At 41.7% G+C, this 8,188-nt stretch overlaps 1 long non-coding RNA gene across 1 annotated transcript; it reads left to right on the top strand.

Moving 5' to 3' along the window:
* The first annotated feature begins 1,659 nt into the window (after positions 1-1,659).
* LOC143750399 (uncharacterized) lies at positions 1,660-7,765 on the top strand. The gene is made up of 2 exons (XR_013207156.1): positions 1,660-1,816; positions 7,645-7,765. It is a non-coding gene; the product is annotated as an uncharacterized LOC143750399 (long non-coding RNA).
* The last annotated feature ends 423 nt before the right edge of the window (positions 7,766-8,188 follow it).

Raw genomic sequence — 8,188 nt, 5'->3', positions numbered from 1 at the left:
TCTGTTTTTGTGATGATTTTGTTTGATTGAATCAAACTAGGTATTGATTTGATTGTAAATGTAGAAAATATATTGATTGTGTCCGTAATGGAAATATTAGAGTTAATTTTGAACAACTACATTGGTTAAAAGAATGGATAAAAAAATATATAAAACCTTTTCTGGATAGATTTTATTAAATATGGTGTTAAATAGAGCTTACTAAGTAAAACCATTGGCTGAATCGAGTTAAAAGTTAAGAAAATATGGTTAGGAAAATGGAGGCGATGTATGGAAATGGGCGTGGACTGATGGTAAATGGATAAGATTGGTTAATCTTTGGGGGGTTGGGAGTACTGTACTACCAATTTCAGCGATAGGATTATCAATATTGTTATGTTTACCATGCATTATAGTGTGTTTCCAGCTCAGTACAGAGACTGGTTAAAGCTGGGAGTCTGTTCAATTGGATGAACAAAATATGATGATACAAGTAGTGGGAGCTACTGTGACATGTGTTAAAGTGTATGTTTCCTTTTCTTTTTTTCTATGAATGTTTTTGATATGAACAGAAGGTTAAAAGCTGTGGTTATCCGCTATGTGTTGACGTACAAGGAGAGGGGTCGAAATGAGGGATTTTATTCTACTTTTATTTCTTCGTATTTCTTAGCCTGTTGAAATGCCATGTGGGTTTCAAGATGTGTAATGATAACCAGGGTGTTAAATTGATGTGTTTCCTACTTAAACTATACACTATTTCTTGTTTATACTGAGGTGACTGAGGGTCCGACCTAGGTCGGGAGTGCAATAACAGTGCTTATTCATTCAGCCCGGCCGCAGATAAAGTCTTTACTTGCTTGCTAATACTTAAGGGACTATCCCCACAAAAACAGCCTAAGCTTTTTACTTTTCCAAATGTTATTTCACAAATGTTTAAGAGAGTGGTCAGTGAAAACCAGAGATGAAGAGTATAAGTGTGATGATATGACTTAAAATTTGTCTTATTGTTTATTATTGTGATTATGGGTAATCATAATGATAAAAAGTGAGGAGTTGTGGTGGCAATTTTAATGATATTCATTGATCTTTAGTAAAATATAGATGATTCAAATAATGTCACATGTGTGTCTCTCACTTGTAGTGAGAGAAGATTCTGTTTATGTACCTGGGGAGGCAGAAGGGGGAGACACTCCAGAGAACAGACGAACAAGGACCTCTGACCTAGATGTCAGAAGGCCATTTGGTGCAGGGGAGCTTAGTGGGCCAACTAGTGACGTCTATGGAAAACTACTGGGAGGAAGGCTCTGGGGGGAAGAAGGCCTTGAAACTAAGATAAAAGCTAGTTCAGTCTGTCTGGGGGTGTGTCACTCTTCTGCACAGGGTAACAACTGTGTATTAGACTGCTCCTATTCTTGCAAGAATAAATACTTCTATTTTATATAATTTGACTCTGAGTGTCTCTTACGCAGTGATGTTTGTTTGAGATGAATTTTTGCCACAACAACATTCTCCACAAAGCTGCCACTATGAGAAACCTCCAGTATCAAGGTAAAGCCATAAGCATTTTCCCTGACTACCTTCCATCAGTGGCAAAACGAAGGGCGCAATTCAACAGAGCCAGGCAACTACCGCACAACCAACCCGGCGTCAAATATCGCTTGCTTTACCCAGCGAGATTCCTAGTGAATCACAACGGCTCCCAGTCATCTTTACAGACCCGCAGAAGGCCGAGGAGTATGCTGAGCGTCTCACGGCAACACCACCGGGATCAACTGGTAGAAGTTAAAAGACTGATAATACATCATATACCCTACTCTGACAGGGATCCTTACAAACTGTGAGTGGTTCTCCTCCGTCTCTTGAACTCTGTTCTAGAGGTATCCAGTAAGATTAATGTGTAATAATATATTGATAAGTTTACAAACTATTTACAATGTATGATTATTATACAGATTTTATTCCTTTTTCTCATTTCTTATTTTTCAAATTTAACCTACAAATATTTTGTTCTGGGTTACAAATGGCCATGACTTTATAGTTAGGCTTGAGGGGCCTCCCCCAAAAGGAGTAACAGTCTTTATAAGCTAGGTGTCACAGAACGCTCGACGACGACTCCTCCTGGTTTCACCAGATCCCTCTCTCCTCTGTATTAGGACTTCATTTCCCACTATCCTTCCCTACTCATTATCTCCTGATTAATCGCCCCGTCATTGCATCAGTATCACCTGTGTACCCTTAGCTCTCCTTTATCTGGACTGCTCTGTTCATTGTTCATTTGTGAAGTCTTGTTTTACCTACAAGCTTTCTCTAGCTCATTTTTCTCGTACTGCTCTGATATTTTGACTTGGACTCCTAACTCGTTTTTGAACCTATGCTGCCAGCCCCTGACCTTTGCCTGTTTGATGTACGATTCTTGGATTGCCCTAACCAGTGTGCTGTGTTTGAGTTTGCTGCCGCCCTTGCCACGGGCTTTTGAGTTTTATGACTGCTTTCCTTTGTTGGCTTACCTGTATCAATAAAATACTGCAAATGGATCCGACCGCCTCAGCCTCTTCGTTACAGAAGACTTCACCACAACAGGATCCAGCAGATTTCCATCGATTGGCCTCCGAGGTATCCTCTCAAGCAAATGTGCTGGCCGCCCATCAGCAACAGTTGGTAAAATTGACAAATCTCACCGAGGAGCTCGTGAGATCCGTCCGAGCGCTATCCCCGCTGAACGTGGCTGATAATCAAGCTCAGAGTCCAGCTGCACCTGCTCCCGTTCCTCCTGCCGTGAGTAATAATTCGAACCACCCTAAATTATCCCTTACCGAGAAATTTGATGGCTCACCCTCTACCTTTAAGGGATTCTTGCTGCAGTGCAGCTTGTATTTTGACCAGCAGACACAATCCTTCTCCACTGACGAGAGCCGCGTTTCCTTCATGTGTTCTCTACTCACCGGCCGGGCTTTGGAGTGGGCTACTGCACTCTGGTATGGAGGTCAGCTCTCTTTCCCCTCTTATGATGAGTTTCTAACCCAATTTAGAGAGGTGTTTGAACATTCTGCGGGAGGAAAGGATCCGGGAGAATTACTGCTCACGTTACGCCAGGGGAATTCTACCGCAGCGGACTACACACTCTCAGTTTCAGACTCTTGCAGCCCAAGCGGGATGGGAGGAGGAAGCTTAAAAGCTCCTGTATCGCAAGGGACTTAACCCGGATCTCCAGGGAGAGCTGGCATGCCGCGACGACGGTAAATCTTTGAACCAAATTATGGAGCTCGCCATCCGCCTGGGCAACCTGATCTCGACGCACACCCATCAGATCCAGTCTCTTCGAGTGTGCCTTCCCCAACTCGAAGTCGGAACCCATGCAGATTGGTTACACACGCCTCTCTACAGCGGAACGGGAGAGGAGACGCCTAAATCATCTCTGCATGTATTGCGGAGAGGCGGGTCATCTGAGGGCCACCTGTCCGGTTAATCCAGCGCTCAAGAATTCTGCTGCGGTGAGTTTTAATCACTCTTCTAAATTATTCTCTGTGGACAGTTCTTTGAAATGTAACGCAGAAACTTTAAACATAAGAGCCTTGATCGATTCTGGAGCTGCTGGAAATTTTATCGACCTTTTGCCAAAACTCATCGTGTTTCTCTCTTCGCATGCGAGTCTGGTGTTACCGTGGAAGTGCTGGATGGTCGCCCCCTGGGGTCTGGAGAGGTGCAATACACCACGCAACCCCTCACGCTCAGCTTCGGGACACAGCATTCAGAAACTATCCAATTCTTCACGATTCACTCACCTATGCATCCTGTAACCTTGGGGCTTCCTTGGCTAGTGAGACATAACCCCCAAATTTCCTGTTCTGACCGGAGAATATCCAGGTGGTCCAAATTCTGTCAGATCAACTGCACGACTGCTGTCCAAGGTACTGAGCTCCACAGCGCTGCACTCAAGGGAGTGGATTTTCTGGAAATTCCCTCCGAATACCATGATCTAGCCCGGGCCTTCAGCGAAACTGAAGCTTTTCACCTTCCCGCTCACCATGCTGGCGACTGTGCTATTGAACTTTTGCCTGGGGCCGTACCTCCACGCGGAAGAGTTTACCTGCTGTCACAACCTGAAACGGAAAAATATTTTAAGTGGACAGCGGCTTGTACTGCGGCCTTTGCTCAGCTCAAGGAGAGATTCACTTCCACTCCTATTCTCCATCACCCGGATCCTGAGAGGGAATTCATCATTGAAGTGGATGCATCGAACACAGGAGTGGGGGCTATCCTGTCTCAGCGGTATTGGGATCCGGCGAAAATTTTCCCATGTGCTTTCTACTCTCGTAAGCTTAACTCTGCTGAGCGCAACTACGACGTAGTTTTTCTCGTACTGCTCTGATATTTTGACTTGGACTCCTAACTCGTTTTTGAACCTATGCTGCCAGCCCCTGACCTTTGCCTGTTTGATGTACGATTCTTGGATTGCCCTAACCAGTGTGCTGTGTTTGAGTTTGCTGCCGCCCTTGTCCTTGGCTTTTTCCCGCTAACTGTTTTCCTCCGGCTACTTTAGATTAGCCTAAGGTATTTAAGTTTATGTTTTTTATTTATTTGTTGTTTACTATGTGTGTGTTTGTGTTCGCGATCATGCGGAATTACAACTTTTGTGCAACAATAGAAGCAGATGTCATTCACTATAATGCATATAGATACTCGATTTCCCATCTCATTTATATGCCAATTTTCCTTCCCATTACATATGACGGATGCATTGAATGTTAAAAAGGGACTGACATTTACAAGCTGGAATATACAAGGTGCAAACAACCCTGTGAAAAGAGGTAACATTTTTAATCACTTAAAGTCATTACACTCAGACATAACTTTTTTGCAAGAGACACATTTATAAAACAAGTTTCATAACAGACTGAAAGCTAAATGGGTAAAAGTATACCACACGTCCCTCTCCACAAAAGCAAGAGGCGCAGCCATTATAATAAAGAAAGGGGTACCCTTTATCCATAATACCACCATAGCCGATAAAGATGGGAGACATAAACAACACATCTTTAACTCTCATCAATGTATATGCTCCCAATATGGATAATCCTGCATTTTTTAAGAGTCTTCAGTTTACTCCCCAATTTGACACAGACTATGTTAATAATAGGAGGAGATTTAAACACACCTTTAGACCCATTTCTTGTTTGATCATCATCTCGTAAAATACCCAGAAATAATTCAGGTGTTCTTTTAAATTCATTCCTTAAAAGTATGAATTTGATAGATTTATGGCGCTTTAACAACCCATCTGGCAGGGATTAATCTTTTTTTCGGCAGTTCACAACTCTTATAGTAGAATTGATTATTTTCTAATTGACGCTCGACTAGTTCCATTCACAACTGATGTAAAATATCACACCATATCAATTTCAGACCACAGCCCATTAACATTCAATTTATATCTGGATGGTATGGACCCACCCAGTAGATCTTGGAGATTAAACCCTCAATTATTGACAGACAAGGCGTTTTGTGAATTCATTGAAGCTCAAATAAAACTATATTTTGAAAGTAATGATACCCCAAAAGTCACATCATGCACTTTATGCGAGGCGTTCAAAGCCTATCTGAGGGGATGTGTAATCTCATATGAAGCGGCCAAAAAGAAAAAAGAATTAACTCAATGTAAATATCTTGAAGAACAGATACGACAATTGGACCGACAGAATGCTTTAAACCCAACTCCCGATTTGCATAGAGAAATAACTAATCTGAAATATTAATTCAATCAACTTCTCTCTAGGAAAATTACCTCAGCTTTCTTATTCATTAAACAAAAATACTTTGAATTTGGAATTCCTATTCACAGGATTAGAGATGACAGGGGACATATACTACTTAACCCAAAGAAGATAAATACACATTTTTTACAGTTTTATTCTGCCTTGTACACCTCAAAATGTAATAGTGATCCCAATACTATGAATCAATTTCTAGACGATTGTAACTTATCAAGAATCTCACCTGAAGACTTGGAAAGGCTTAATACAGTTATCCACCCCACAGAAATACAAAAGGCAATAACCTCCCTTAAAAGTGGAAAATCACCTGACCGGTTCAATGGCATACCGGTTGAACTTTATAAAAAAATTGAGTAATATTTTTGCACAATTTCTCGATAGAATGTACAACCAGACTCTTATAGACAAACCCTAAAGCACAAATTCATACAAATCGCAACTTGTCTTCCTCATTTAATCTGTTCAGAGGAACACGGCAAGGATGTCCCCTGTCAGCACTAATTTTTGCTCTTGCTATTGAACCACTTGCACAAAGTATCCGTTTAGACCCTCGAATATATGGCTATCAGACTAAGACTACAACAAATAAAATTTAACTATATGCGGATGATATTTTATTATATGTGACCAAACCTCTCCTCTCTATCCCATCCATTCTTGAAAAAATTGAAATGTTTGGGAAATTTTCAGGATATCGGATAAACTGGACCAAGAGTTTACTAATGCCAGTTCATGACATCACTCAAACAACCTTGGCAAGATTCCCCTTTAAGGTTAGCACTGATAAATTCACATACTTAGGCATAGAGGTTACAAAGCAACTTTCCTCTCTCATGCAAATTAACTTTCCACCCTTATTGGAACAACTTAAAAACAAAATTTAGTTTTGGAAAACCTTGCCAATATCACTACTTCGGAGGATAAACGCCATTAAGATGATCTTTCTACCACAAATACTGTACTTTTTTCAAAATATTCCTGTTTTTTAACAAAATCTATCTTTATATTTGTTGGACGGCACAGCATTTGCCCGAACACTTTACCAAGATGTGATAAATGTCAGTCCCTTCTTCAACACTTTTTCATGCTTTTTTTCTTGTCCTAAAGTTGCCACTTACTGGTCTGATGTATTTAATGTACTGTCAAGAATTTTTAAGACTACATTGTCACCGGAACCATTGTTGATTATCCTTGGCACATCAGTTTTTCAGAAATTTGAATTCAGCCCAGCAGTGGTTCATTTCCTACTCTCTTATTACTGCAAAAAAAGTTACTTTTGATGTCATGGAAAGGGCCAGCGATACCCACTGACAAAATGTGGCTTCGAGATATGTCCAATGCTGATGTACACATTGCCTCAGATGCCCTGATTGCTTACTGTGAAAACCTCACAAAGGAAGAACAGAGTGCCAAAGAGAGAGTTGAGTCATGTTGGCAGACTCCACCAGAAGGTGGACACACAATCATACCTGGTAAATGGGTCATGATAAAGTCATTCAGAAACAAGCCATTAGACCCAAAGTGGCACAGACCACATCAAGTAATGTTGATTACAGCAGCTGCAGTATTGTGTCAGGGAAGGAAAATCTTGACTCATGTGTCACACTGTAAAGTTGTTCCCCCACCTATAGGGATAGGATGGGACACTGACCAGTGAAGAGCCAAGGGAAGAACCGAATGCAACAGGCTTCGGGGGCCAACCCTATGGTGAAGACTCCCTCATAGGCCTTCCCCATCAACTAGTCCATCCTTACTTCACTGTTCTTTAGGTGTCGCAGGAATTAAGAAATGGGGAAAGAAGGAACAAAAATAGCAGACTCGGAAAAGGATACAAACCTAGTGTTTGTGCAAATACTGCTCTACTGTCTTTTGTTTTCTTTCTTCCTCTGTGCAGATACCACTTGATGGCTGTCCCGAGACCCATATGCACCGACCTCCTCATCTGCATATGAAGCCACAACCTCAAGCAAACGACTAGACCCACTGCCGAGCCACCTATCACAGAAGAAACAGAACCTTCAGTCATCCATCAACATGATCAAGATTGTCGTACTACTAACCATCATGGAGATCGCAGTGTGTGGACTCCAGAAACAACATATTTTTAGAGCTGATCAATATGTCAAAAAACGCCTTGTTTGCTGAAAAGAATATTTGTATGCCACACCCGCCTTCAGTAGGAGCAGGAATCCCATGGGTGGCACACCCCATCTCCAACAAGAATGCATGTCACAAAATCACAACTCCCCCAGCTTCTCCGTGTTGCATTCCTGGATTACCATCCTGCAACCTAACTTCAGCTACTCCCATCATGACAGATCTACTCTTGCCAATGACTTTTCCTTGGTGCATGGAAAATTATGCTCCAGCCTCAACTCCCTTGGGTGAAATTCCTCGTGAACGTTGTAGCTTTGTGATCGAAATGAGAACAGAATCCC

The sequence above is a fragment of the Siphateles boraxobius genome, unplaced genomic scaffold (assembly GCF_051911475.1).
Source record: "Siphateles boraxobius isolate OS27281-9 unplaced genomic scaffold, OSU_SipBor_1 25, whole genome shotgun sequence".
Taxonomy (NCBI): Eukaryota; Metazoa; Chordata; class Actinopteri; order Cypriniformes; family Leuciscidae; genus Siphateles; species Siphateles boraxobius.
The sequence above is the reverse complement of the archived record's forward strand: the minus strand, read 5'-3'. Positions and strand labels throughout refer to the sequence as shown.